Source organism: Microtus oregoni, unplaced genomic scaffold (assembly GCF_018167655.1).
Source record: "Microtus oregoni isolate MIOR12 unplaced genomic scaffold, Mior012 000012F_ref0000307, whole genome shotgun sequence".
In the NCBI taxonomy this organism is placed as follows: Eukaryota; Metazoa; Chordata; class Mammalia; order Rodentia; family Cricetidae; genus Microtus; species Microtus oregoni.
The window spans coordinates 26,960,694-26,976,101 of NW_024543071.1; the positions used below are offsets into that span (position 1 = coordinate 26,960,694).

Consider the following 15,408-nt stretch of genomic DNA (forward strand, 5'->3'; position numbering starts at 1 on the left):
CATACCCATTCAAACCACCACAGTGTGTTTATTGTATAAGGCATAAGACAGGCCACAGACTATGTTTTCCCCTAGAATACTTGCCAATTATATTGGCACTGCTCATTTAATGTGAGATTGTTTTCCCTCTGAGCTGAGATTCCTCACTTGCCATGTGTTAGGTCCCATATACACTTCTTTCCTCTGCATATATATTCTGTTCTCTTTGTTTGCCCCTTTGTTTATATCTTTGTTGTTTTCTTTATAGCCACTTGGTGATTGTAACTCAAGCTTCTCCTATTATCTCCCCCTGTAGTGAAAGGGGGAGCAGGCCTGCTTTTTATCCCGCCCAGCTCTGCTTAGCCCTGGAATAATTACACAGAAACTATATTCATTTAAACACTGCCTGGCCTGTTAGTTCTAGCCTCTTATTGGCTAACTCTTACAGGTAGTGTGATGCGGGGAATTTGCACTGAGACTAGTGAATAAGACTTGTGGATTCTAAGCAGCAAGACTCATTGCCCTTATGGAGTCTTGGTCCCATTGTGCAGAACATCTTACAGTCTGTTCTCCAGACATCCTGAAGTCTGATATCACACTATGGGTCTTGTTAGTCAAATTGTTTGTATCCTTCTCCAGAGATTTGAATATTTGATTCTGGGGATTAGTTTTGTCCTCCATATTTTCTCCTTAAAAACATAGTTTGATAATAAGACCAAGAATGAGGTACTTTTAGAAATAATATAGTCTATACAGAATGACACAGATCAATTAAAAGGACAATTCAAATTATATGTCTTGCATAACCTCGTACATGGTATAAGTGAAAAGGCTATTGATACCCTGGATGGTTAATTTGTCCATCATCTTGTCCTTTTAAATTATCAATTTATAATTTATATTTTTGTTTTTTATATCTTACCTATGGTTGAGTTAGCTGGAGCAGGTGCAATAACTGTTACCTGCCAGAAGGTGTCGCCGTGCACTTGTAGTCACGTGGCTGGTTTAAATCTGAATTTAATGTCAAATACTGAAAGATATGCTTAAATTAAAAACAGTTATTTAGTGTAAATCACAGATTGTGTGCTCCGCAGAGGTCCCTGACTGTTAGGCAGCCACATGAGACAGTCAGCGGAGGAAGGCAGGCACCTTTTGCTCAGTACAAAGGGTGCTTTACCCCTGGTGGCCTTTGTGACACTGGGCACGAGCTCCTTGCCCATGTTGACGGTGCTGGGCATGACCTCCTCGGCCTTTTCCGCCTCAGTCTTCCACGTCTCTCTGCCAGTCTTGGACCCAGAAGTCAGCCGGTAGCGGCTACTCAGGTCTGGGAATTCTCTATCCAGAATCAATGGCATGGAGCCTGACCATGACTGGTTAGAGCGTCTGGAGACTCTAGTCCCACAGTCCTGGTGCCAACTATAAAAATTAGCTAAATACAGGAAATAACCAGGCTAGCTAAAGGATAAAACAATGATATTTTTATTTATTATAAGGGGAAACACACCAAACAGGAATGGGAAGTCCAAACTCAGCTGTGTTGCAGGAGTACTACACACAGAGAGACTACCTGTTCCATGCCCAGTTTTCTCTTGGACTCCAGGAAGCCACACCTTAACTAGGTTCCACCTCTTAAAGATGATTGGTTAACAAAGCTTCCCCCATCAAAAGTTTAGTGAAAATTTAGAGTTCATGCTGTCTACCTCTAATTTCTCTTAGAGCTGCCTGTGATGTCATGGGCTTGCAATAGAGCTAAGTCCCCTGTTATTGATTGAAATAGCTCTTCATATCTCTTTGAATATCTATTTATTCTTGGCTACTGTTGTAAGGACATGGTTTTGACACCATTGTTATTCATATCCCTTGCCTTGCTTATTGGCAGTCTACTTAGAGACCATGAGTAATTTGTTGTCTTGATACAGTGAACAGTGCTTAAGTTCACATGGCCCTATCAGTTGCTATGAACAGCCCTGTCTTCTATCCTGGGTGTGCTACAACCAGAACTTTGCCAAAGCCCTGAGGACTCTATAGTTCAACAAATACCAGGTCAAAAATGAAGACTTGATCTCTCCATCTGGAAGCTTCCTCCCAGGAGTTGTTTCTTAGTCATTCTTTTCCAAGGCGGGAGATACTGTCCTTTCCCATTTGCAGGATTTGTAAAATAGAATTTCATTCCACTAACACAGTATCCCCTGGAAGACTGAGCTTTCACATCCCTTTGGGTTTTCTGGTCTTCACTGGCCAGTAGAACTCAAGAGTAGTAAGGCCAGTTCTAGCTGGTCATTCTTCATTTCCAGAACTCATTGTAAACAGCTGACTAGCATCTTTTCCTGGTGACTTCTTAGCTTCAAATGTGAGCTCATTATCGCTTCTTGTCTCAAGACTGTTAGCCAGAAGGATAATAGGGTTAAATATTGTTGGATTAAGCTATTTGGTTTTATTTTATTTTTGTGATGCAGTCAGTGTGTTGCCCAGGCTTGTCTAAGACTCATAAACTCAAGCAGTCTACTTATTTCAGCCTCCTAAATGGCTGTTATAATAGCATTGCCATCATACCCCACTCAGATAATTTCACTTGTCTGAAGGCAAGGATTTTGCCTAGACTATCTTTATCACAATTTAGTAACAATCATGATCCTATAAAAAAGTTGGCTTATTGATCACCTCTACCTTACTTTAGGTTCCTATTTGTCCCCCAAACTCAATTCAGGCCAATTCCCCAACAAAAATTTTTCCCCACTCCCAAGTTGTTTTCTTGAATTGCGTGTTATCCTGGTTTTCTCTGTATAATCTTTTTAATATATAACTTATTGTGATTTATTAATGACTAAATCCACTGTGTAATGTGTACCTAATATACTGATATTTCATTTGTATTTTAATAAATAAAGCTTGCTTGAAGATCAGAGAGTAAAACAGCCCCATTGGTCAGCCTTACAGATCAGGCAGTGGTGACACACACCCTTAATCCCAGTGGCCACACTAGTTTGCTATAGAAATCAGGAGGTAGTCATGCGCTCCTTTAATCCCAGCGCTAAGGAGGAATGTAAGACGAAAGCAGATGGTTCTCAGACACAATCTGTCTCATTCTGAGGATTCTTGGAGGCAAAAATCACCACTTCAGACCGAGGTAGAGGTAAGAACCAGTGACTGACTGTTTTGCTTTTCTGACATTCAGGTTGAACCCCAATATTTGTCTCTGGGTTTTTATTAATTGTGCTACACCGTAACTGGTAGAATTTAAAGAACATAAAACTAGTTGCTTGCTGTGTCTTTCCTCTTCCTGTTTTCCTGGGATTCCTCGTGGCCGTAGAGCTATAACCCATCAGTCTCTATCTAACGATAAACAAACGAAAGAGAACTAGGAATTGCAACTTGAAGAGCATTTAATAAAAGAGGGAGGCTGCTTTAGAGAGGACTAGTTCTTAGTGAAAAGAAAGTTAGAAATAGACATGCGTTTTAAATATGGGGAACTGAAAATAGATTATCTTGGCAGGAGAAGCTTTGTAGTGGGAATTTCAGGAGATAAAAGTAGATGTGGATTTGGAGGAGTGCGTGATGATGTTTGAATCTTAACATTGGTTGAAAAAAGCAGGGATCTTAGTTCATCAGGAATACTGAATCTATCTTTGAAAACTTGGTTAGGCACATTGCATGGTAATTACTTAATTGGATTGGAAGAAAAAAAGCACTCGTAGAACTTAATGAAAGGACTTTTAACCTTAGCACATGTTCATTTTAAACTGATGCTTAAAATATCAGTAAGCTACACTGCAAAGTCTGTGACCTTGGTGTCCCGGTGCTGTTGTGTGACTCTTGCCTAGAAAGAGATGAACTGTGTGTTTTCTGAAGATGGACAGAGACAACTTATCAAATAAATAAATATCCCCAAACAGCTTGGTGAGCTAAGGACTTTCCTGGATTGATTTACTTGAGCATGGGTGACTGAAATCATCTGCATCATCCAAACACCTACTCCAGCACGGGTGATAACTCTCACTGCTATATTCCCGGAGCTCTCTATCCAGCTTGTAGGCAGTTCTAGGAGAGTCTTCACCTTGCCATTGTTAACTGCACTTATAACTGTGTGTGGGGGGGGGGCAGCCTTGTAAATCTTGTGATTTTCTGACCTTCCTGGGCCTTCTAAGTTTATTTAGCTTCCTTATCTTTATGAGCTTCCTGCTTCCCACCAGAAGTGAATGTTTCAATTTGGTGGAAAGAGCTACTAAGCATTCACTTTGGATTATTATAAAACATTGCCCTATTGAGTATATTGAACCTCCTTTTTTAGAACTTCCATATCTTTCCATTATGGAATGAACAAATCAGATCAAATTGTTTAACCTAAAATAATTCAAATGTTTGATTCGTCGTTGACATTGTGCTACAAAGATTTTGACTCAAAGAACAGGAAACAGCTCTTTTGTTGACCCAGAAACAGGTTTCGTTGTTATTTTAGCTTGAAGGTCTCTATAGGAGAAGTAATTCAGTTTTTCTGTGGATGCAAATGATTGTGCTTATCTACCTACAATCTTCTGAACTGAGATCTCAATTGAGAAGAAGCCAGCATTAATCAGTAGTTCTACTTGATATTTACCTTTTGTATTCACCTCATCTACTTGTCTTTAAAAGTACAGTATTTGCAGAACAACAGATTTGGATGCATTTCTCCTTAATCTTCTATCTCTACATGCTAAGCAACAACCCAAGTTAAGCCTTTCCTCTCTTCAAACACAGAAGAGGTGACCCTTGCTCTGGTTGAACATGGTTTGAATGTGACATGTCTCTAGAAAACATGTGCATTTGATATGGGGTCCTCAGCTGGTGAAGTAATTGGGTAGCTGGTCACACCTGTAGGAGATAGAGTTTCTCTGGAGCATGTGTCCTGCACACAAAGATCTTTTTCTAGTCTGTTCTCTTTTCCTATTTTTACTGAGATATAAAGATTTGAATCTCTCTCTATACTCTAATGGCAGCCATGGGGCCTCTGTCATCATGTCTCCCCAACCATAATGGAGTATACACTCAAAGCATAAGCAAATGTAGGTCCTTTCTCTCAGGCTCACTTCTCATCAGATATGTGGTCACAACCACAGAGTAATACTGTCCTCATTTTGGAGTCCCAGGTGACCCAGCACACCATTACTTATACTTATGTCCCGTCCATGGTCCCAGCCAAACACAGGGAGATTTCCTACAGAAGTTCCCCTCTGAGAGTAGCTGGAAGGTTATGATGGTTCCAACATCATTTTGTAAATATGAAGTTAGCATTTGTGTACATTGTGCCACTTTTCATACCAACTAATAAGAAATATTTCTTTAGTTTACAAAAGAGGACAGAGAGACCCAGAGAGGGTAAGTTAACATAGCTCTTGAACAGTTTCAAGTTTAATTATGGCTTCCAAATTTGCTCCAAACCTTAGTAATTTTATCAGTTCACCTCTGTCCCTTTTTATCCAGCACTGATATATGAGGATGTCCCTTGCTTGAAATGGATGCATCTGTGATACATACTTTCACATCTTCATTCTCTTTTATTTGTTTTCTTTTGTTTTTTTGAGACAGGGTTTCTCTGTGTAAGAGCCCTAGCTGTCCTGGAACTAGCTCTTGTAGATCAGGCTGCTCTCGAACTCACAGAGATCCTCCTGCCTCCGTCTTCTGAGTGCTGGGATTAAAGGCATACGCCACCACTGTCCAGCCATGTCTTTATTCTCAATACCCATACTCTTAATAGTATAAGCTATTTTTCACTAGCCTATCTGGCTACTGCCTAACTGAAGAAAAGACCATAGTGCTGCCTTGCTGTGCACTCCCCTCAGAACTCAGGACTATTTTCCATTCAGAGTTCTTTTATAGCTGAAAGTCTTTAGAAAAGACATCAAACTAGAGGAAATGTGAGAAGAAAGAAAGGAGATCTAGAATTCTCTGAACTGCACCATTGCCACCAGCTGAGTCATGGAATCACATTAAGCATTCTTCCTATCTGAACTGACAAAGACATTTTAAAGATAGAACACATTTGGGAGCTAGGATGTTGGCTCACTTGCACAAGTTTCTGACGATTCATATAAAATGTGCTGAATTCAAAATTAAAAAGTATTGCTGTAATTACTAACTTAAATTATGGAATTTTAAGCATTAGGCTTAAAAGAGACAGGATAATAAAGGAAAGGAGAAATCACAGCATTTTTAACTGAATGAGCTCTTGCCTAAGTTTATTTCTGTTTTTCATAACAAAATGTGATTTGAGAAGTTTTGTGCCATTTCCTGAGCTTAACATATTTCCATTCTGACTTGATGTTTACTTTTAGAAAATTTTTAAAGATACATTATAAAATAATTTGAACACCCAGAAAGGAACAGTTCTGTAATTTTAACTGCTATACAAGTCACAGTTGGTTTGATAAAGCCTTTCTAATACTGATCTCTTCTAAATTTGCTATGAAGTAGCCAAAGAAAATCACTGTATTCGAAGCAGAGTTTACTTAATTTCTGTGAGTTGTTAATTTCTTTCTTAAAAATTTATAATTCTGTTTGCCAAGCACATATAAAATTTTACTCAAGGAAAATGAATTAAAATCCTGTTTTATTTTTAATAATGGTTATTGATACAGCTTTACTTTTATTTAAATGTTAAATTCATTTTTACTATAAAAATTACATTAAACATTTTCTGTGTGCTAGCAACTTTAAGTATAGCTGTGAAGTTAACAAAAACTGAAGAAATTTTTATTCAAGTGTGCTGAAAACTATTGGATGTCTGTGAGATAATACTGATAGATGAGATAATATTCCGTATTATTTGATAACGGTGGGAGGAGAAACAGTTAGAGATCTGTGTGTAAAGATGGTGAATGCTAAAGGAAAAAAAAGCAAATCAGGGTCCATGAAAAACACCAGACCAGGGGTGGTTTTGTCTTCCACCTAAGCAGTGCTGTGGGAAGGTGGAGGAGCTGTGACCTGCGAGACTTTCCAAATCAAGGAGCTAGAAGTAGGTAAGCACCAAGAAATGACCACTGAGGCCTACGTCCAGTCTGTAAAGAGTGGGAAATGAAAGCAGAGAGGAAGCAGGGGTCTAATGAGCGAGGGGTTTGTAGACAGTGACAAAGACCTGGTTTTGTTCTGCATCAGGCGAGGAATGATATGATCTCACTTCGATTTGAGGAGCATTTATCTTGTTGTATGAAAATTAAACTTTAAAAAGTGCTTTCCATAAAGCAATTAAAAAGCTAGTTTATTTTTAGTTGTCAAGCTCTCATTTGTCTATATGTCTAAAATATATGTCATATACTTTAATATATGTATATGTTATGGAATGATCAAATCAAATATATCCTAATTATTAGACATTTCTCTAATGCCCTGTTATAAAATTCTGTCACTGACATAATCCTCTTATTAATACAAACAGAATAGATATGAATGCTTTATTATAAAAAAGACACTTTTTACCTGTGAGAATCGAGCATTGTTCTGTGTGAGAGACCCAGTCCTACCAAGAATGACAGGTTAGAGATGACTCTTGAGAGGCCTTTTTCTGTGAAAGATGGGGCAAAGAATTGGACTTGTAATTAGCAAGTGCAGAAGGATTGGTTTTATTGCCTCTTTAAGATGGGTGCATTGTACTTGTGTACCAATGGAGACAATCTATTAAAAGAAAGAAACAGATTATATAGAAGCAAGCCAGACGAGTCACATGCAACCTGGTCTTGAGGAAGCAGAATGGGACTCTGTTGGCAGCTAGGTACCATGAGGCAGAGAGGAGCTCAAGAGCACAGGTGGAGGAGACCTGGACCTGTGGACTTGTACTGATGGATTTGCTTTCCAAAGTCATTAACTGGGCTTGAAGAGGGGCTGCAGATATTGAAGGCTTGTTGACAGCAGAGTGGAAATTGGAAAACTGGGCAGCACCAGAGCCATTGGTGAGTTTCTTGAGCTCATTGTGAGACTATGTCATCAGTTCTTTTTTTCTCTCTAGCCTACATATCATTGGTTCTCAAACTTCCTAATGCTGTGACCTTTCATACAATTCCTCATGTTGTGGTGATCCACAACAGTAAAATTATTTTGTTGCTACTTCATAACTGTAATTTTGCTACTGTTATGAATCATAATGTAAATATCTGATTGCAGGACATCTCATATGCAACCTCCAAATGGGTCACAGCCACATGTTGAAAACCACTGCTTTAGATGTTTTAAATATTTGAATGAATAAATAAAAGAACCAAGAAGCGAATAAGCACTGTTTGTGGCGCTCAAGTCTAAGGTGTTTTTTGGTTTACTGCTTACATGGTTTTAAGTGGAATGCTTTATACCAAGCCCTACTTTCATTCTTGTGGTTCTTGTGATTGATAATTAAAATCAGCAATGCTCTGAGTGCCCATTTTTGGTTGGTGATATGAGGTGAAACTGAACCCTAGTCTTGAATATGTATATATGTGCATATTATATATGTGCAATATATCTAATTTCTATGTAAATTAAACAAGAATTAAATGCTAATTTTTTGAGATGTGACATTCATTCTTTATGTATTTCTAAAATTCTGTGCTAGGCTTAACCACTCATGAATGTGTTTATATTTACTCAACCTTTTCTTGCTCTGGTATCTCTTTCCAGTCGCAGGAGGGACGAAACTGAATAAAACATGGCTCCTACCTCTAAGTCATTGTAGCCATCTGGGTGTCAGGCATTTTTAGAAGAGACATGTGTACTATTCCTTAGAATACATAAAGAGGATACACTCAGTGTACTTAGGAAACTAGGTTCCTGTACGCCATCACATAGAATTATCACTGAGAAATACAGAGTGTTTTGAAATTCATAATAATAACTAAAACATGGTAAATTCAGCATGAAACATACAACATCTTCCTGATACAGCATTTGTTTCTTTAGTAGACAATTTGCTCATAGAGTATGCCTTGTCATTGCTATGAGTACTTCGTAGAGTGATAATTAGAAATTATTATTAGGTTATTAAAATTGTTTTGCTTTTTTTTTTTTGCAGTATCCATTGGCTCAGGGGTGGCTAGCATAAACATGGCAATACTTTGTTCAGCCTTCTGAGGCCAACGGGACTCAGTACTCTTAGACTGCAGTACACACTGCTAAACAGCAGGTGGCACCATGTGTATGTTCTTGTGAAGGCGAGTACTTCAGGCCTAAGACATTTTGCAGTGGTTCTCTGCAAAGATTGCAGGTGCATCCCAGGGTTCTAGTTTCCGTTTAGATTGCTGTTTGTCATGCCTTGTTTGCCAAACAAGATATAGCAAATGAATAGGCAGTTTACTAATGCAATTCTTAGTAGTCAAATTGTCAGAATAAACTCCATTGCTTAAGAAACATAAACACAATTAGTTAATGGTTTGTCTATATAGATTGTTGCTAGGAGGAATTTTAGCTGGACAAATATTATTTTTAAAAATCTGATAGATCAAGGTTCTATTTATATTCATACTAATTCCTCCCCCAAAGAAGTAATCTGTCAGGTTACCAGTGTTCTAGTACACACATAACATTGCACATATTGAACTCAATAAATTGTGAGTTGATTTTGCTGTGATTTTAATTATAGATATTTGAATAAAATGGCTCAATGTCTAATAACTTAAATATATAAATTTCTTCATGGAGTTTCTTTTACATACCAAATAAAACAGAATGATATTTAAGCCATACAAATTGTGTGTTCAGGGCGGGGAGTGTATGTGTCTGTTTGTGTATGTACTTATGTATATTTGTATGTTTGTTAGTATATATTGTATGTTTGTGTGCATGTGTATGTATTCTCATCATTGACCATCAAGTATTGAGGTGGTATCACTCCACATTTGAAATATCATGTAATGGCATATACCACTGTTTGGGGGGCCAGCCTCCAGCAGCACAGGGCTCCAAAGGAATCCACTGAGTTGGCACACACTATGACTTTTTGTCTGAGGGGTTAAGGGAAATGTCACTCACATTCTCTTGATTATCTCTTTATTCTTCTCTAATCTTCATTGTGTGTTCTATATTCTATTTTCTTATCTCTATCCAAAAATATATCTTCTGTCTCTCTTGATGTTTTTCTTCTCCTTCTAACTCTTTGATGTTCGTCTCCCAATTCTTTCATTCTTGACATTTTCCTTATAACTCTATCTTTATTCTTGATGTTTCCCTTCTAGTTCTCTTTATTCTTTCACTTACAGCTTCTGTACCCCAGCAAATTTTTTTGAGGCAATATAGAAATTACAATGCGGCTACATTCTATTTTTCAAGTGAATGATTATAATGAATACAGGTAAAAAACCATGCTTTTTTCTCCCTTACATGATTAAAACAGAGTCATCCCAAAACCCCATACACATTTACGTCTAAGTAGTATGTTATAGATTAACAGAGTATCAGCAAGCACGGGATATTTTTCTCAGCCATTTTTCACTGTCAGGCTGCATCTTGTGGTTACAAAGAAAGATTTAATCATTTTATTACTTTTTAAAAGATAATCTTAAAGGGAGTATTAAAATAATTACAAATCTAAACTTTTATACCTAAAAAACAATCAGTCAGTTCTACTTTAAATCTTTAGGGAGCAGACCCACTTATCATTTGTTTTTATACCAGAGGTTTGAGGGCAAAAATGGGTCTAAGGAGTTAATCATCACCTTTAGTCATCAACCAATCCTAGCAAGAAAGGCAAAATTATCAACTAATGATAATTGGGCTGCTTTGTTCTTGTTCCCTGACCTTAAAGATTCATCACTCAGCTATGTGCTTTTCTAAGACTTAGGATTGTCTTCTTGGATTTTTCACCTCAAAGGTATTTAACAAAAACATTTTAGAGGAAAATTAGGTTGTTTTCAAAGCTTGTTTTAGCTAACTCCAAAACCTGTGAACACATCTCCCACCATTAATATTAAAAGAATTTGAGCCAGCCTGTCTCTTGGGCACTCAATTGTTTTCCTAAGTCATTAACCTGAACTGTGATCTATGCAGCTCCTCAGGTGAAACTTATAGGTCCTAACTGGGTAGCACTTCCTTGTATTTGTTTTTATCATCACAACTCTATGTAAGCTAACATTATTATTATTATTATCAATTAACAGTACAGCTTACAAAATCATCTTCATAATAATCCATAGGTAAAAATGCCCAGTAGAACGGGATGTTTCCATGAGTTAAAAACACTACATTGCCGGGCGGTGGTGGCGCACGCCTTTAATCCCAGCACTCGGGAGGCAGAGGCAGGCGGATCTCTGTGAGTTCGAGGCCAGCCTGGTCTACAAGAGCTAGTTCCAGGACAGGAACCAAAAGCTACGGAGAAACCCTGTCTCGAAAAATAAAAAAAAAAAAAAACACTACATTTCAGGCAGGGGGATCTCCCCACCCCCATTCACACCATGCCAGACACCAGGGAAAGATGGCAGCAGCAGACACGTGAGGGCACAGTAGGAGCAAAAGTCACTCTGGGTCTGAGTTACTGAAAGCTGTGTCAAAGTTGTTTACCTGCTCAGCTTCACGAGCACGTGTTGCCTTACCCTGAGGATCAGAGGATAAGGTTTTCACCTGTTGGCCCACCTGACTGTTGGGTATATAAGACTCTGTGGTGCTGTTGAAGAAAGGGCTTCTTACCAGTGACTAGAGGTCCGTGTCTCTGTCTCTCTGTCTGTGTGTCTTTGTGTCTTTCAGTGTTTTAATCTCCAGCCCCTTGCCCTAAACTCGCGAACTGTATGGTAGTGCACAGAGCGCGGACAGGTGTTGTGCGCTGCAATGGTTGAAAATAGTATTCATAGTTCTTTAAGACGTAAAACATGATGGTTTGATGCAAATATACATCATAAAATGTTTACTACTGTAAAGCTAAAAGACATAAGTTATCCCATATATAGTGAGTAATTTAGTCTTTATAAGAATATAAAGATGAGAAAATTGAAGATTGTTTCACACAGCTGAGAGAACTGAATTTGTAACCCAGACCTTGTGAATCCATGAGCCATATCTTAGCTGTTACATCACACTCTTCATCGGTATTTATATTGCTTCTCATCCAAAAAATAAGTAAATAAAGGAATGAATAAACAAAAATATACTGAAATATGGTTTTGCGCCTATAGGAGAATTGTGGTAAAAAGGCAAAATGAACAGTTTTTATTTTCTATATTTTGATTTCTGATGTGCCAGTCAGAATACTCATTCTTCAAAGATGTGTGCATGCTAATTCCCGGAACGTGGGATTGTGTTTTGTTATAGTGCAAACAGGACTCTACAGATATAATTGTTAGCGATTAGGAGATGGAAAGATTGTCCTGTGGTCAAATGTAATCTTACAAGAAGGGAAATAGAAGGATGAGAGTCAGAATCCAGAAGGGAAATGTGATGACAGGAGAAAATTCATGGTGATCTACCAGCTGGCCTTGAAATGGGAATGGAGTCTGCAGGCAGGAAATGGAGAAAGCCTTTGGAAGCTGGATAAGGTGAGGTCTGTGTCCTTCCAAAGGGTATCAGGAAACACACAGCTCTGTGAAACTGCTATTCTCTTCTAGAATGATCTACTTCAGACTTCTGAATTGCAGAATTTTGAGATAAGTTTATATTTTTGTAGGTTCTGTGTTTGTGGTAATTAGAGCAGTAATAAAAAACTGATATAGCAGTTCATCCCATTGGAATGCTCTTTGAAATCTATTTTATTTTTAATTGCAATATAATTACATCATTATCCTATCTATATCTTCCCTCCAATACCTCACATGCCTCTTCCACTCTTCAAATTCTTGGCTTCACTTTCTTCAATTATTATTGTTACACACACACACACACACACACACACACACAGAGAGAGAGAGAGAGAGAGAGAGAGAGAGAGGGAGAGAGAGAGAGAGGGAGCTAAATCTATAGAAACAATCTGAGTTCTTTGCTACTTGTATGTAGGTGAATGACATTTTTAATGAAACTAGCTCATTCTCATGTGACTATGATAATAGTATTAAACATAATAACCTTTTCTGAGTCCTTTATGTAGGTATCCATTATGATGGAAATCAGTCTCTCTTTCTGTGGCTGCCTCTCTGTCTCCCTTTCTCAGTTAATTGCTTTATAGGTTTGCTTTGCTTCGTTTTTGTTATGTTTTGCTTGTTTTGCCAAAATTGATAGCCTACTCAAAAGTCTGAACAAGTCATTGGGAAATTGTTAGAACTTATGCAAGCATAAACTCTTTAAGGAGATAATTCTTTCCCTTGTCTGGAGCTGCGGGGAAGGGCTGTTATTTCATAAAAGATTATTTTTATGCATCTTATCTATAATTGGGAAACCAAAATTACTTTAAAGTTTCACAATTTAGATGTTTTATAAATGTCTGTACTTTAACCAAGTTAAAAAAATCCGTTTACCTGTCGTTTCCCTTAGCCTGTTCCTAGACTCTGTGTTAGTAGATGCTTCAGAAATTTGCTAACTTAGGATATTTAAAGAGGTAGGTTTCTTTTAATTAAAGAAGTTCAGGGTAGCATGCCTAATGAGCACATGCCAAAACAAACAGAGAAAATACACATCTACATTCTCTTCCAACGCTAGTAACATAAGTACATTAGTACAGAAGGCAGTGAGAAAGGAGGGAGAACATTTTAAAAGAAAATAAGAGAAAACTTGAACATAGAATGTGACCTCTCGAGACAATATTTCAAGGGGTTATCTTTTTTTAGGGCCATTGCTTTATAATAGTCAAAGGAATAGAGCATATGCTCCCTTCTCCTTAACCTTTCATTTGCAGCACAATACAGACTGTGGATGAGTCAGGAACCTCGCTCAGTGAGGGTTTGCTGCACAGCAGCTCTGAGTGCACTGTAGGCTTCTGCACGTCTTTTTTTCCCATTACATGGTTCTGTCTCTTGTCTAACCATTGTTTTTGTTTCTTAATAAGAAATCAATTCATTCAGAACTTGAAGCCTTTAAAGTAGTGTTGTTAGGTTTTCTTATACTTATTATCTAGAATTTTTTAACACACTCTATAAAAGCATGATATAATTAAGAAATATTTTCAACATTTCTTGCCTAGATGATTCCCAATTTATCACTGACATGAAAGAATTTTGTGAATCATAAATTAGACTGCACAGTTTATTTTTCTCACACAAAGTCAGTAATTTGGGCTATTTTTAACTATTATCATTATCAGCAGCTCCTCTGTGTTGCTGTTTTCATTGGCCCACTCATTGTTTTGGATAGGAAGGTCAGAAAACAGTGTCTATTCCTACTGAGGATAAAGGGCAGGACTTCATTTTTCAATTTGTTGCTTCCAACGTACATCACTGAACTGGCTTTATTTTAACTGTTCAGAAATTTTAGCAGGCGTTCTCATTCAACTCAGTGAAGAAGTCAGCAAAACAGCTAAAAATATTTACAGTTGTTGGGAAATCTCCAAACTGGCAACAATGGTAGAATACTTTGAATTTATAAATGACTTTCTTAAAATGAATATAGAATTATATCTGTTTGGTGACTAACACTCCAGAGTGTGCTGGAAACTCATTGTTCATTAGATATACAGAAGAATGGCGCATCTGTGTGTCCTAAGTAGCTCCCTCATCCAGTAACCTAAGGAAGCGGCTGAAAACGAACGCACACTTTGTGTTGCTGGACTTGAGACAATAAACAAGTATGGGTTCATAAATGACATAACACTACTCTAGGGGACAGAACTTCCTTTCGTTTGTGCATTCAGATGAAAAATGAATTCCAGGCTTCTTTCATAATTTATATTGGGTGTAGGGCCCTGGGGACGATGCTCTTGTACATACATAAGGCTAAGGTTCCAGTTGATATTTCAAAATAAATGCTTGAGAGCTGATTGCCATTTGTATCCGGCAGTATCAAACCTAGAACTGGTGTTCCCGTGAAGCTGTGGAACAGTCTTATATGGTGTCTGTTTAATGACTCAGAGGTACCCCTGCCCCTGCCTTCATCAACTTGTCTGAATTTAATGTCCATTTGCTGCAGTACTATCTTACTGTGGAAGCCCTTTTCTTAGATCGGGCTATTCCTTTGAACCCATTGATTCTAAAGTATTTAGCACCTATTCTGTTTAGTTTTTTTTTTTTCCAGCCTGATATTGACTAGAGTCATTTAGTAAGAGGGAACCTTAATTCTGAGAAAGGCTCCACCAAATTGGCCTGGGGCGAGACTGGGAGAATTTTCTTAATTAAAGGCTGATGGGGGACACACTAGTCCACTGTGGGCTGAACCTTCCCTAGGCAGGTGTCCTAGGGTGTCCAAGAAAGCAGGTGGAAAGTCATGGGGAACAAGCCGGAGATTTGTGTCTCTTGGGGCTTTTGCTTTGGTTTTGTATCCAGATTTCTCCCTTGAGTTTCTGCCTTGGTTCTCTCAGTGGATTGTGACCTGGAATAGGTAAGTTAATAAAACACGTTCCTACCAGAATTGCTTTTGCTTATTGTG

General features: G+C 38.0%; 1 protein-coding gene across 3 annotated transcripts in view; it reads left to right on the plus strand.

The window, feature by feature from the left end:
* Window positions 1-15,408, plus strand: part of Rnls (renalase, FAD dependent amine oxidase) — a 272,223-nt gene that overhangs the window by 15,292 nt on the left and 241,523 nt on the right. The window lies entirely within an intron of this gene.